The sequence below is a fragment of the Amblyomma maculatum genome, chromosome 10 (assembly GCF_055883805.1).
Source record: "Amblyomma maculatum isolate TAMU_Amacu chromosome 10, ASM5588380v1, whole genome shotgun sequence".
Lineage (NCBI taxonomy): Eukaryota > Metazoa > Arthropoda > Arachnida > Ixodida > Ixodidae > Amblyomma > Amblyomma maculatum.
The window spans coordinates 97930034-97945543 of record NC_139353.1 but is presented as its reverse complement, the minus strand read 5'-3'; the positions used below and the strand labels follow the sequence as shown (position 1 = coordinate 97945543).

The window sequence follows — 15510 nt, the reverse complement described above, 5'->3', positions numbered from 1 at the left end:
TTATTGTCTCATTAAAGCTTTTGCATGAAGATTGGCAGTGATCAATTTAGTCAGATCATCGCCATCGTTCTACAGTTAATCCCGACGACATCACCAACCCTAGTGTTGCGCTACGTGATCACGTCCTGCAAATTAAGTTGTCGATTGGCGACCATCAATACACTACCGAATATTGAAAATCTGTTGTTCAGCCCGAGCGTCTCACAACATGTATTTGTGCTTCATATTTTTATAATAATGCTAACGTTGTCGGCCTAACACACACTAGTAATAGGTGTACCAAAGTAGGCGAACGTTTGTTCAAAGCGGCAACCACTCACCGTTTGGTTCTCAAGGCGTTGCTTCAGGCGAACCTGCGTCGTTTTGGGCAAACGACGCTGATAATTGGTCACACTGCGGGTGGCACTCGCATGGCCCATGGTCTCAGTCGGTTCCTCCCTCGGTGGTACTTTAAATGGCCGCAGCGGGACGGCAATCTTGTTGTCTCTAGCTATAATCCCTGCGGCATGCGGCATCATCGTGCTTGCCGGATCGAACCCTGCCGGAGCTAAGAAGTCCACTGTCAGTGCCAGGGCCAATGCTATGGTTAGAAATGCCGCTCCTAGCAGTCCGACTCCGATGGTACTTAGCCAGGAGAGGGCCGACGTGCCACGTGCATCTGCTGGAGGTTCCCGGTAGGGCTCCCCTTCGGTTGACGGTTCGAAGGCTTCGGGCCAGCTGCCGAATGGCGACGCAGTCCAGCACGGCGTGGGAGGAAACGCGAGTTCCTGCACGTGTGGGCTCGTTGGTGAAGGTAGCATCCGCCCGAACAACAAGGCCGTCGATAATACCATAGGCTCCATGTCCGCTCTGTATTGCGGACTGTGGCGTCCCCAGCAGCTTCCCCTGCTGGTGCTGTGGTAACCAGGCATGAGTTGGGCGGACGACGCCTCCGAAGAGTTTGGGCTGCATCTGTTCGCCTCCAGAACGCTTGGTACGGCAAAGCAGACCCTTCGCTCCCTGGGCGTCGGAGCAGGAGTCGCCGATTCAAGAATTCGGTTAGACTTCGTCATCATGGTGCATCTGATTCTTCTGCTTCGAAGCAGCAGATTCAAGAATGTCTCGAGGTCGCGCGCTCGCATGTGGACTTCTTCTAGGCAGATTTGTCAACTGCACGTGAATCCAAAAAAGGGAAACTTCCTTATATGTAACCAGTTGTAATATCGGTCCTAAAATATTTCCAAAGTTAAAAAAGTCTTGTTTTAGCCTGTCCTGTACTACTCTAGAAGTGTTAGGGTTCTAATGAGTGTTCTTTTAACTGTTAATATTGTTCCCGCTTCAACATACGTCCTTACTTCCAGGACAACTGGGCGCACAGTTTTCAATACTCCGAGTAGAAGCGAGCGATGATGATGATGGGTCTATACAGATGAAAGAGGTGAAAGTTCGCACACTGCTCTAAAGAAGTAAGAGGCACTTTGTTGTTGTCGTTGTTCTCCTCTAATTTGATGGCACGTACCCACACATGGGGATCGGCCAAGAATTGGGGTGCAGAGATATTAGATTTTGTGATGTATAACTACATCGCAAAAATAAATATAAATAAATGCTAGGGATTAGAGAAGGAAATGTAAATATGAAAAACCAAAATAAAAAAGAGTAAATACTAACGCACGGAGTAGGAGAATACTAAGATTTATATGCACAGATTAAAAATTCAAAGCATATTAGCAAGGTAGACGTTTTGTTTCTATTAAGAAGTTTCGAATGCCGTTAAAAAGAGGCCTGTGGCTGTACCCAAGCATGGCACCGAACGATAATAAAATCTGGCTGCTCACATTAAGACCCAGCTGTTGTAACGGCTTCTCTAAATGCCTTTTTCTCGTCATGGTAAAACGGCCGCAAAATATTAAGAAATGATCTATTGTTTCCGGTTCCCCGCCGAATGCGCAGACGGGAGAAAGCGCCAAAGCAGACCTGTGCATATGGAAATTCAGGGGCGGAATACGATAGCGTAGCCTGGTTAGAGAGACCTAAGTCTGCCTTGATTGACATGATTTCATATTCCAGGAATACTTGAGATTCAGGTAGTAATCCGATGACAAAACAGATCCAGACTTCGTGCTTAATAAGGAACGCCTTCGAAATTTTGCTATTGTTATGAAACCACTTTTCGAACGTCTCTTTCTTCTATATCTCCTTCTGACGCTCATTCACGGGCGGCGTCTGTGGTATCATGGTTGCACAATGCGATTGAACTGACTGTATTTTCTGTTGCCTCATTTAGTCAGCCCTCAATTTCAACTTGGTGGAATCCTGACAGCACTCGTGCTTATCGGTGACGAAACGCTGCATGGAAGCGTCTTCGTTATAATCAGTCTCTCTCTAATTAGACACAATAAATAAATTGTGAAGTTTCAAGCTGCCCTTCGCAAACGTGTTGTGTCATCAGCCAAGCAAAAACATGACTGATTGACATTCTTTTCTATCTGATAATAAGCACTGGAGTGCACTATTTTGCTTACTGGACCGTGCTAAATCTCCTTAGAAACTAGTGTCGTCTTCATCTGTGGTGCTGAGCCCTAGCGAAGCGGCTGCGTTTTTGGATAGTGTTGGTTGAAGTCTAATAATTCGCTTTTCGTCGCCATTACCAAGGATGCTCGGATTACCGGTCGTTGCGACAGATTTTTCCGGTGTGACTATGTCCGAATTGGCAACTGTAATTTCAAAGACAACACCTTCAGCTCCAGGCCCTAATGGTATATTACTGTTGTTATGTTAAAGATTCTATTCCAGATTTCTTCATGGGAATTATAAATATTGTTATCTGTTCGCTTAAGTACTCCTGGATTCTTAGCTCCTGGAAGCTTGCCAAAGTGGCTCTATTACTAAAGAATCAAAGCCTTAGCTATGTCCTTGACAATATCACACCAATTTCTTTAACTACTATACTGTTGAAAACAATAAAGCGCATAGTCTAAGCTCGTTTGTCTCAGTTCATTTCAAGACATAAAATTCTTTCTTCCAGACAGATTGATTTCCGCCCAAAATGCTCAATATGGTCTGGTCACATTAACCTGGAGAGCAAAATTCGTTTGGCTAGTTGGTCTCTTGAAATGTCTACTCTAGTACCTTTCAAAAGCCTACGACACTGTTGATCATAGACTACTAATATCTCATTTGATGAATTGTCAAGTTCCGGTCTACTTACTCGTCTGGATTCAAGAATTTCTATCAGCAAGGTTGTTTTACGGTTATCATGGTGGTCTTTCATCTCGCACATTTTCTAAATTGAGAGGTGATTCTCAATTTTCGGTCCTATCACCTCTTATATTCAATATTTTTCTTTCTTCAATACCTTTGCGAGGCGATGTTCACTTGTACGGCTACGCAGATGGCATTACCTTCTTTTCTTCATACCTTACAGAAATACCTAAATGCTCTTGAATCCTCGCTAGATAATATTTCCTTTACTCTAAATGTCAATAAATGCTTCATTCTAGTCATTCAAGTCAATCAACCTGTTTATATTTCTCTTTCGTACCATCTATATCCGTCAGTTCTGGTGACAAATCTCAAGTACTTGGCGTTTTCTACGATTAATTGATGAGCTGGAGACCTCATATTGAACATATTAAGCGCAAAGAGGAACGTACGTTGGGTCTACTGCATCACATCAGTCACAGGAGATATAGAATGAGGATATCTGCCCTTGTTATGATCTATAAACATTATGCGCGGCCAATGGTGGAATTCGGCTGCGTCTTTTTTACAGGCTGCGTGGCTTACAAACTTCGACCACTTCTCTTGATTCAACGGCAACCATCGCAGCTTTGCCTGCGCCTTCCTAGTTTTGTGGCATTAAATATTTTATACTCTGAGGCTCGGGTAATTCCTTTGGGTTCCCTTTTTCAGCAACTTAACATACAGTCCATTCCAAAATTATATGATTATTTCATATTGTGTTCACAAACAATTTTCATTACATCTCCTAATTTATTTTTTTAGTAAGCATTGGTCTCCCTGTCAAAGACCGCAGGTTTTATATGTACAGTTGCTATTAACTCCATTGTCAGTTAAAATGTGCTCTCCTTAACAAACCAGTTCTCGTCTACCACAAATCAATTTGGTCCTAGATGACATTTATCCCAGTCATGCCAACTCTTTGCCAGTGTCTACTATGGTTTCTATTTTGAGTGACCATCTGCAACATTGCCATTGGCACGCTGTAATTGCCACTGATGCTCCGCAGTGCGAGGAAAAAGCGGGTTTTGGTATTTTTTCGTCTCAACTTGATTGGGCTCTTTCACTCCGCCTTCGCGTTTATACCCCCTTATTTATTGATAAATTTTAGTTATTGTTGTAGCCATCCGAAGAGTTCGTTTAGACGACTTCAATGTTATTGTAGTGACGGACGCTCTTTCAATTTGTACTGCCTTGGCTTCCTCGACTGCATCTTCTTTACGTCGCCAATTTTAGGACCTTGCACAGTCTCATATCCGCGAAAAGACTTGTGTGGATTCCTGGCCATTGCGGAATTTCGATGAACGAATCCGCGGACTTTCTTGCTTCAGCTTCTTTGAATGGCCCTATCCTGTCATTAATTCCACACTTCTCTTTATGGGTGGCGGCGTGATTCAAACAATTTCTTTGGATGATCGACATCCTCAAATTCGGATGACATCCTCTTTTGACGACTTCCAGCATTTGAAGTATAAATGGAATCCTGGACAGTGCCTTTAACGACAGTGCAAGGTGTGTCTGACAAATTTCAAGTGTAGGATTCCTCCCCTTAACCTTTATCTTCATAGATCAGGCTTCTCTCCATCAGCCATGTGTTCATACTACAATGAACCTGAGACGTTGGAGCTATTTTTCCTGATCTGTCGCCGTTTCGCCTCCCTCCGGAAACGCTTCCTTGAAATTCCGTGCAAACATTTATCTATATCCTCGACTGTTCCAAATTTACTTTAGTTTGGCGCTACTCAGCAAGGCTTCAGCAGCGGGACAGTTCGTTCAGCGGTACCCAAATTTGTTAACGCTTCTGGTCGAATTCCTTGCTAGGTGTACCGATTCCGCTGCTTCCCCTCTTCAGGTTCTTATTTTGCTGAAGCTATTTCGTCTATTGTGGTCTTCCCTGTCCATTTCGGTAGGAAGAAGTCGAACACGGAGGGCACCTCCCCATAGCTCTGACACTCGTACCCTTTCCTCAATGTGATGGTTATGTTGTATATGTAGCCGGTCTCAAAGGCGACGACCGGACAAGGTCTGTGCAAGACGCGTGTATTGATTAGTGAGGTGCACCTCGCGTAGCTCCCGTTAAGTGTTCACCCCCCCCCCCCCCCAATGCATTTTTTATGTAATTAAACGTGTTATGTCCGCATTGTGCCTCACCGAGGTGAGCCAGGATGACACTGTGTTTAACGTTGTCGAAGGCACTCTTGAAATCCAAGGCTAGAATCACCTTGTCATTGGGAGGCTACTCGACAGGCGTGAGTGCCTCGTGGCTGAGTTGATGCAGAATGTCCTGTGCTGACTGTTGAGGTCGGAATCCGAAAATCATGTGTGCGAAAGTATTGCGGGCCCCCAGATATTCAGAGAGGCGATCTCGAGCCATGGCCTCCATGCGCTTGGCCGTGCAAGTCGTTAGTGAGAGAGGTCGGAGATGATCAGTATTGATCGGCTTGCCTGGCTTGGGGTTAAAAGTGACAAGCTTTGTTTTCCATTCTTGGGGTAGAGGTGTTCTTTCCAGATTGCGTTAATATATTTTAGTAGATACTTATACGCCGGATCAGGAAGGTTGGTCGAAAGCTTGACAGTAATTTTTTCTCTGCGCGGAGCGGTACCCCGTTTCATTTTAGCAAGAGCTGTCCGCAGATCATGGAGCTAGAACGGACGATTCATATCTTAATTATCACTACCTGCATAGAGATATTCCTATCAACGGGTGTGTTGGACTTAACACAGATACTGATTCTGTAGAGTCTGTGAAAGTTGGTCCGTATTTTCCTTGAAATATGAATTGCTCGTTGCAGATGTTTACGTGTTTCTGTGCGTGTTTGAGTGAGATCTATGATGATGCGGAATAGCCTCCGTGTATTGCGACAAGACATTTGTCTAGCAGCACAGGTACAACGATCCGCCCAGTTAAAGTCGGTGAGCTGGGCCGCCTACTCAGCCGCCTTTTTGGGTGAGATTGTGATTCCTCAAGCGGAGTTTCTTGTTATGTTTCTGATGGCGCCATCTCTAATTGAGCCTGCGCCGTGCTTACCAAAGATGAAGGATATGGTTGTCCACATCAGTTTCCTTATCTTCTCGTGTTTGTGAAGTGCTTGGATGAGGTTGTTGGGCCAGGCAAAATGGTCATCTTGTGGCAGACTGGAGGCTGGCAGGGATTGACAGAATGCCGTCCAGTCTGATAGGTGGGCCTGTGCTATGGTGCGGTGTAGGGTCAAGTGTAAGTGATTGTGTTGATGGGCCAGCTATGACGCGTTAAAATTTACATCACCTGCCTAAATTAATTTCAGACGATTACGTTACAAGCTTGAGAGCACCTCATCATCAGCCGCTTCAGCTTGTCGATAGATTGAGGCGAAGTATCCGAGTAAGGCAATTACAACTTTTTATTTGTCACACATTTCCCTTCTCCACTCCGCTAAATGTTCTTTATCAAAATGCATATGTTGACTGCGCTACAAAAATAAAGGCGGTGGTGGCACTAGGTGGAGCAACTGAGCACGCAACGTCGCGCGAAGGACTTCCATCTGTCAGCTTTTCGATAGATTGAGGCAAAGTATTCGAGCAAGACATGTGTGTACAGTTACAAGTGTGTTTTTCACACATTTCTCTTCAAGAAACACTCCGCTAATAGTTATTTATCTAAAGGCATATGTGGCCTGCGCTACAAGAAGAAATGAGGCGGTGACACTAGGCAGAGTAACCGTACGCGCAGCGGCAGGCGAAGGCCTTCCACCGGTTGTCTCGGTCATGGATCAGACAAAAGTGGCAGAGAATACACTATTTATATATGTAGTCGTTTCACAGTGGCGAACGGCGGCGGCTAAGTGTTTCGGCTCCGGCGATGTTGCCTACCGAGCGTTGCATCGAACTCAAGGAGCGTTTCATTGAACGCATCAAAGCTCACCGGCATTCCAAACAGAATCCACTTTTATGCCGGGAGCACGTGATTCCGGAAGACGCTTTCCTGCTCCCTCGGTCAGCCCTACATTCAAAGATATTGTAATATTTTATCAAAACTCGCATCGCAAATACCCTAACCCCTGCAAAGGGTTAGGAAAAGCGAACGAGAGGCTGCTCCTGCGCCTCTTCACCAGCACAATGCTGTGCCCGGCAGTACTTAAACATTTTGACTCCCAATTCACTTTACAGTGCCAGTACTGTGGGGAGGTGGCTGCCACCTACCACATGGTATGGGCCTGCCAACAAAACCCATCCTTTCCCCCCCATTCCTTACCCTTCCCGGGAGGACTGGGAGGCGACCCTGCTCGGCTGCTGCGACCTGCAGGCCCAAAGAGCCTTAATGCGGCGTGCGCGGGCGGCGGCAACCGCCAATGGGGTCCCTGACTAGGGTCTCCACCCAGTATTATAAGGCCGAAGCCCTTAAGGCTCCGCGTCAAACCTCCCAATATGAAATAAACGTTTTCACCACCACCACCTACGCAGCGGTGCGATGTGTCACGTTTTCTGTGATTATCATTAAAACCTAAATGCAACATCATTATCCATGCTAATGTCATCATTGTCATTATAACTAATTGCAGCGTCATTGTCATCGCTACTATTATCCTCACGGTAGACAAGGAGAATTATCATGCCTTTGGCAGATCCCGAGAGTGGCGCAGTTGGTTAAAGCGCTCGGCTAGGGATCCGAAGAGTGGGGTTTCGATTGCCGGTTGAGATAGGAATAATTTTATTTATTTTTTTATGAAGCTGGTTAGGAGGGACAACGGCAGAAACAGTCGCCAAAGAGCTGCGCTCTAAAACGGTTGCTTTATTGACTGGATAGTGGTACACAGTACACTCACGGGTGCAGAAGATAAGTGTTAGGCAAGCATTGCCAGCCTTGGTGCTCTCGGTACACATTAACTGAAGCGCGCCATGACTACATTCGAAGGAGCACAGTAGCGCATGTCTGTACACTGGTTCGACCAACATACTTTCTGTACGACTTTATTCGTGCTTCAAATAAGTTGGTTCGTTTGGTTTAACATCTTAAAGCGAAGCAGGCTATGAGAGATGCCGTAGTGGAGGGCTCTATAAATTTCGACCACCTGTGTTTTGTCTAAGTGCTCGGACTTCGCACAGCACACGGGTGCCTTATATTCTCCTATCACCAGCGTGGTTAAAACAATTTTATTATTTCAAATTGCGAAATGCGTGGAACGGACAGATCCGTGTGCTATGTGACGTCAGCGTTTAGCATTCGGACTATAAATTTTGTTTCAATGACTATGTAAGCACTTGCTATTCCTTCTTTCGCATTTCCTGTGTTTAGAAAAGTTTTATTAGCCGTTAGGCATTGGCATGTGTGATGACCAATGAACAAAACTGAAAACGCTCATGTTTATGAACAGAAGACACTCCACATAACATACCTCATGTGAAGAAAATGCATCAAAATTCACTGCTTACATTGCGAAAAAAATTGGCTGCTAGTAATGATTATACAATCTTTAGTGACAATGTAAATGAAATTAAATACAGTGTACAAAGTCTGACACATAAATATAGAAACAAACATATACAGCAATCGTTTGCGTGTGTATTATACATGTGTTTTGGGATGCACACAGCTATTAATTGACATAAATAATTACATTATATAAAAGTTCCAAGATTGACTGAAAACGACCGGACACGTCCATCTGACACGGAAACAAAAGGGCAAGACCATTGGCGAAGGAACTGCCGCTCCCCAAGGTAGAAACGTTCCTCAGCCAGAGAGCTTACTATCTCCTTTCGCATGCACGCCAGGACCGGGAAAACGCATGTCGGCCCCGGCTTGAGGCGACAGCCTCACAACGATTCGCCATAAGGCGAAACCGCCAGCTACAATAAGCAATAGTGCAAAGCCACCGCCAGGACATCTACAATTTATCTGAAATCGATGGATGGCAAGATTTATGAAACCGGCAAGAACTGCTCTCCAAAAGACATGAGCAACGACGCATCGCTGGGCCATGTGAAGACTACATTCCTCAATGGGCAGTTGGGGCATTGCGCTGTCCGCACTATGCCCAATCATTGCAGCCGGTCTCGTGTAGGCAAAGCCCCCCCCTCCCCTCCCCCCTTCAAGAGCCACATAAGTCACGTAAATGTCCTGGCAGAAATGATGTAGTGAGTGATAACCAAGAAATCTATTCCGGCCTTGGCCTGCGTTCTGCAGGCACTAGCAGAAGAAGTAAAGTTCCCATTGGACTCTACTTCCCTGTTCGCTGAGATGTCTAAATCCGGGCAGACAATGCGTGCGTGGCGCTGAAATGCTACAGTACGCGAATAAAAAACCAGCATCCGGAAAGCCTGTGGCTCTCTGTTGAGCGGTATATAAGGAATAAGCTCGTTAACACTTGTGCCTAAAAATTAAACAGCACAGCAGAATCTGCAATGGTGTAATGCGAAAACACGGATGGGGCTGTTGGTTGCTTGCGGTTGCTACTAGTTGCTACTAGTTGCTTAATTCACTTCTTGTTTACCCATTTTATGCTTTGGTACCTTCAATTTGCACGCCAGTGCCTTCCTATGCCCTATTCGGCTCTGCTTCCGACTGCCTTACGTCACATCCTCTACGTATATGCGTGTATATGCGTGAATCCCCTGGATGTTGTATATGCGTGAATCCCCTGATGACGTCATCACCAGCCATGACGTCATCCCCGTATGGGACATCATTATCACTTCCGGGTATTATACATGGCCGGATGTGACATCTTTATGACGTCACGGCCGATGATGACATCAGGTTTCGAGGCCGACGATTGACAGCACTTATTAGTCTCTGCCGGACTGAGCCTAGCGCGAGCGCTTCTATCTACACCACTGCCCGCTTCTTTGTCTATATCGGCTGGTCATGATCATGGCCAGGTTCGTTAAGAGGCGAGATATCAATTCTATCTTTCGCCTTTTACTGCCCCACGCCCGTGATCGTGACCAGCCGATATAGACCAAGTGGTACATTATCTGTCAAACTGTGGTTTAGAGAAAACGGTGTCTTTCTCATGTGATCGGTGGACTGTTTCCATTTCATTTCATTTATTGAAGCCTTAGAGGCCCGAGAGCATTACATAAGGCGAGGGTAACAACATTATACAACAGCATACCAACACCAGTTTTATTTCCCATCAGCCGGAAACCATAGACCATATTTTTCTTGACTGCCGGGAGGCAGTCTTTCTGTGAGATATCCCACAGAAAAGTTTAAAAAAGGACTTGTCAATTGCACCATGTGGTATACCGTTTTCTGCCGGTCCATAATCAAGGGAGTGTGCCATATTACTTATTTATGTTGCTTTGCCTCCAAAGTGTATTGAAAACGAGAATGGCTGTGAGACACGCGGAAGTGGATACTCGCTTCGTGAGGGAGTATTTAATTGAGATTGCATGAACAACCTGACTGCCATATTTAATGGCCAAAGTTAGAAACCTGAATGGATGCCAGTTCTGAGCGAGCTGGCTAACCTCAAGCGTTTTTGAAACTTTGTGAACCATTACTTTTGCTAGAGCTCTTCTTCGTATTATACCTCGACTTTGCCCCACTGTAATTTGTATTGTTAACAAGAAATAAAGTAAACAAATTATCTGGGGGCTTAGCTTTAGTTAGGCCATGTAGGTTGCGAAAGCAATAATAGCACAGCTACGCAATAGTTCTATTGCCGTTCTTCTGTTTCCTAAACGCATCGTTGCCGCCTAGTCGCGTTCCTACGTTCTTGACTGCCGAGTGTACACGTCGACAAAGAGTCTTCACTGTTCAAAGCATCCATTACATTCCATTAGGAGTCGTCACCAGTTGAGGACGATTCAAGAGAAGCGAGACGCGTTCGTCTAGCTGCATCTTGAGCGCGCAGTCGAGTGAGATGCTGTTCCCGTTTTTGTTATGTATCTGTAGCCCGCTGTAGTTTCCTGGCTTCATCCTGACGGCGGCGTGACTTTTCTTTCTGTTTATCAGGATGCAGAGCGAGTGCCTCAGCTGAGCAAGCGCGAGCATTTGTATACCCATCGTTTTCCTCCTTCTCTCAACTGCTAAAGAAGAGGCGACAGCACCACGCTACCCCCTTCCACTCAACCCTAACAATACCATCACCTCAGTGCCTCCATTCGGTAACAACGCCGCTCCAGCTGCAGCGCGCCGTGATACCCACCGCCGCCTTCCGAACAACTCTACTTGGAAGCCCATCTCTCGCACCTAGTATGACGTCACAGTGACGTCATCATCTCATCCGCGGTGCGCCGTGCCTGCCAACCGCCGCAACCCGACCACTCAACTTGGTAACCCTTCTCTCGCAACTGGTATGACGTCACAGCCATCGGGGGTCATTAAAGGTCAAACGTGCCTACCGACCGTGGCTAGGCGAAGGGCTGAAAATAGGAGTAGTATTGCTTTCGCAACAAAAACACGGGCGTGGCGTAGTTCGCCAAAGCGCTAGGCTACAGATTAGAGCGATGGCGGTTCCATTGCCGATGGAGACTAAATTTTTTGCAAAAGCAGTACTACGCCAGGCTTCGAGCCTTCAGCGTAGCGTAATCCGGCAGTTGTACTTAACACCACGTGGCTACAACGTCATAACAGCGCGAGAGCAGGGCTACCAAGTCGGCTCGTCAGCGTAGTGTGGCTCGTAGCCACGCCCTGGCTTTCGCGCTTCTCCAACTAGGTGAGCTGCAGTCTAACAAGTGGCGTAACGTCATAAGCGAGGCGAAGATGGGCTACCAAGTCGGCTCTCAGGCCTGCAAGGCTGCCCTTGGGATCCCGCACAGCACGTCTACGGAAATGTTGCTGGCGCTTGGGATTCACAACACGCTATCGGAGCTGTGCGAGGCACACCTTGTCTCCCAGCTCGGACGACTCACTCGCACGAACGCGGGAAGGTTCATCCTGTACAGACTACATATGTGTGAACCACTTCTAGAGAAGGACACGAAAACACAGTTACCTACACACATTAGGACAGCTGTATTCATTTAACCCTTGCCCAAGAATATGCACCCCGCTCACCACGAAGGCCCGACGCATCGCGAGGGCTCGCGCCCTACATGCCAAGTACGGCCTACATGTCAATGCAACATACGTGAACGCGGCGGAATATCGGCATGCCCAGAGACTAGCATTCGCACTGGCAGCTGTGAATGGGAACGGTTCCCCGCATCAGTCGCAACCACCTCCTCCGAGACGGCGGAGGAAGCGGCCATAGCCTTAGCTATTGCAAACACGTCCGCCGATATCATATTCAGTGACTCTAAAACAGCCATTCGCAATTTCGCGAGGGGCCGCATCCCGTCTAACTCCTTCCGCATCCTCCAAAGCACCCTGCTCCGGTTAGGTAAATTGAACTAATCTGGGTCCCGGCCCACTCGTCTAATCCGGGGAACGGGCGGCTCACGCGCAAGCCCGAGGTTTCGTCAACCGTGCAGTGAGCGCCCCCTCCGACCTGAATTTCACGAGGGACGGGTCAATTTCTTTTCATGACATTACCCATCACTTCAGGTTGGAAAGGCGCACATATCCGCCCCCCTCACAAATATTTAACAAAGGCGCAGGAAGTTACCTGGTGCTGAATACAAACACACTCCCTCTTAAATATAGCGGTGCTTGCCCTGATGTACCCAGGCCAGTACAACCCAAACTGCAGTAAATACGGCGAAAGACCAACATCCGATCATATTCTCTGGAACTGCGCAAATGCTTCACCTGTGATGGAATTAATACACCTCCCTTCTCCCGAGCAGTGGGAAGCCGTGCTGGTCAGCTCGGACCCGAAGCTGCAACTACGGGCCATCGAGCTGTCTAATAAAGGTCGCCGCCAGCCATGGACTAGCGGTCATCTAGTACGTCTCTCCTTAGACCTGCTTGAGCGACGAAATAAATGTTTTGCAATCCAATCGAATTAGCGTAGCCTGGCATGTAGCCACGCTGGACGTTTCACGCAACTCCCACTAGGTGCGCTGTGGTCTAACAGGTGGTGTCGTCTTCCATTGGAGACACTTCGCCTCTATTCTCTCTTCAGTAAACAGTAAGTTGAGGAGGGGAGGCTGCGCTGCGTACAACCTGCCCTTTCAGTGCTTGTAAGAGAGTTCGTCATGCTGTCTGAGAAGCAGACGAAGAAGGCGGCTCGCCAGTGTGAAGCCAGGAAGCGACAGCGAGCTACAGAGACAGAGGAACAACGTGAAGAGCGTCGAGCCAGACGTCGTGCTCTAGATGTGGCTCGGCGAATGCGTGCTTCTTCTCAAGCCACCGAAGCAGTTGCTTTCAAGTCAAGTCATCTTTATTTCAGCATCGCACACAGGTTAGGGGCGTAGCCAAAACGCCTAACAAAGGCTTGACGAGGGGCTACGCCCCTATAAACACTTGGAAGAGAGAGAGAGAAACAACATTTATTGCACCCGTCAAAAGGTTGGTGAGGATCCGAGGCGAAGCTCTGTCCTAACCATGTCCTCCCCCTCAGCCGTCGACCTGGATCCCTTGGATCTTAGCAGCGGCCAGGGCAAGACGGATGACTTCTCGTTGCCCTTTTTCGTCCTGCTTGAGAAGTAGTGCCTCCCAGGACTCATCTGTTCGGTTAGGTTCTCCAAATCTAGGACACGTCCATATCATATGGATCATGTCCGCTATGCCATCGCAACGTTTGCATCTGGGGCTAAAAATTTCCGGGTGCCACTTGCTGTAAAGCTGGGGGTTCGGGAATACTCCAGTCTGTAGCTTACGCCACATAACCTCCTCGCTTTTGTTGAGTTGCTTACACGCTTTTGGTAGTACTGATCTGCGTAATTTGTAATGATTTAGGATATCTTGGTAGGTCATCGTCGAACTGCAGGGGCTCCTCATCGCGCAAGGGGTACGGGGTTGCGCATAAGTCGTCACTGGGATCCCGGAATGTAGCTAATCCTCGGGCCAGTACGTGCGCTTTCTCGTTCCCCCTCATCCCCTGGTGCGCCGGTGTCCAAATGAGCGCGACCTGCTCTGCCGGTGGTGAACCACTAGCCAACACTCTTGCTGCTATGGCCGAAATGCGGCCCGCGTCAAAGTTTCTAATCGCTGATTTCGAGTCTGTAACTATAATTTTGACCTGTTGTTGTGTTAGAGCTAGCGCGATGGCCACCTCTTCCGCCTCCGTTGTGGTCGAATTTCTGGTGCTGCAGCATACTACCGAGCCCCCGTCTTCTCTAGTTGCTACTGAAACATGTCTCCTACCGTTCGCGCATTGTGCAGCATCTGTATATAAGACGTCCTGTCTTCCCTCAAAACGGGCTTGCAGCGCTGTTGCTCTATCACTCCTCCGGCTCTCATGGTAAACGGGTGCATGTTTTTGGGGAGCGGAGGTATTTTGAATTTGTCTCTAACCTGTCTAGGTACTTTTTCTGTACGTCTGGAGCATGCTTGCGGCTCATACCCCAGTTTTTCCAAAATGCTCCGACCAGTACGACTGCGCAGCAGTCTCTGGTATTGTGAAGTCCTTGCAGCTTCAATGAGCTCTTCGAGGGTATTGGAGACCCCTAGTCTCATAATCTTGTTTGTTGATGTATTGGGTGGTAAACCTAGTGCCGTTTTTATCCCTTTACGAATGAGAACGTCAAGTTTCTCCTTTTCTGCCTTGTGAAGCCGTAAATACGGCGCCACGTAGACTATCCTACTGATTATAAAAGACTGGGGTCAGACCTGTGACGCAGCAGGGGGTGCTAAGAAAGTCTGGCTCCGCTGGACAGGCCGCCATTGGAAACTGACCCTGGCAACGTTTAATGCTAGAACCCTAGCTAGTGAAGCTAGCTTAGCAGTGCTGTTAGAGGAACTAGAGGGCATGAAATGGGATGTCATAGGGCTTAGTGAGGTTAGGAGGCCGAATGAGGCATATACTGTACTGAAAGATGGGCATGTACTGTGTTATCGAGGCTTACCAGAGAGGCGACAACTAGGAGTAGGTTTCCTTGTCAATAAGTATATAGCGGGTAATATAGATGAATTCTATAGTATTAATGAGAGGGTTGCAGGCATCGTAATTCGGCTTAATAAGCGGTATAAACTGAAGGTTGTACAGGCCTATGCACCTACATCTAGTTATGATGACCAGGCAGTTGAAAGCTTCTACGAAGATGTAGAATCGGCAATGCGAAAAGTAAAGACGCAGTATACTGTACTAATGGGCGATTTCAATGCCAAGGTAGGGAAAAAACAGGCAGGAGACAAAGTAGTAGGTGACTATGGCATTGGTTCTAGGAATAGCAGGGGGGAGTTACTAGTTGAGTTTGCAGAGCGCAGTAACTTACGAATCATGAATACCTTCTTCAGCAAACGGAAGAACCGGAAAT

At 47.2% G+C, this 15510-nt stretch overlaps 1 long non-coding RNA gene across 1 annotated transcript in view; it reads left to right on the top strand.

Annotated features, from left to right (window-relative positions):
* LOC146177082 (uncharacterized) overlaps positions 1–15510 on the top strand; it is an 89193-nt gene that overhangs the window by 25260 nt on the left and 48423 nt on the right. The window contains exon 4 of the long non-coding RNA XR_014701257.1: positions 1341–1445. This is a non-coding gene — a long non-coding RNA (uncharacterized LOC146177082). The remainder of the gene's footprint in view (positions 1–1340; positions 1446–15510) is intronic.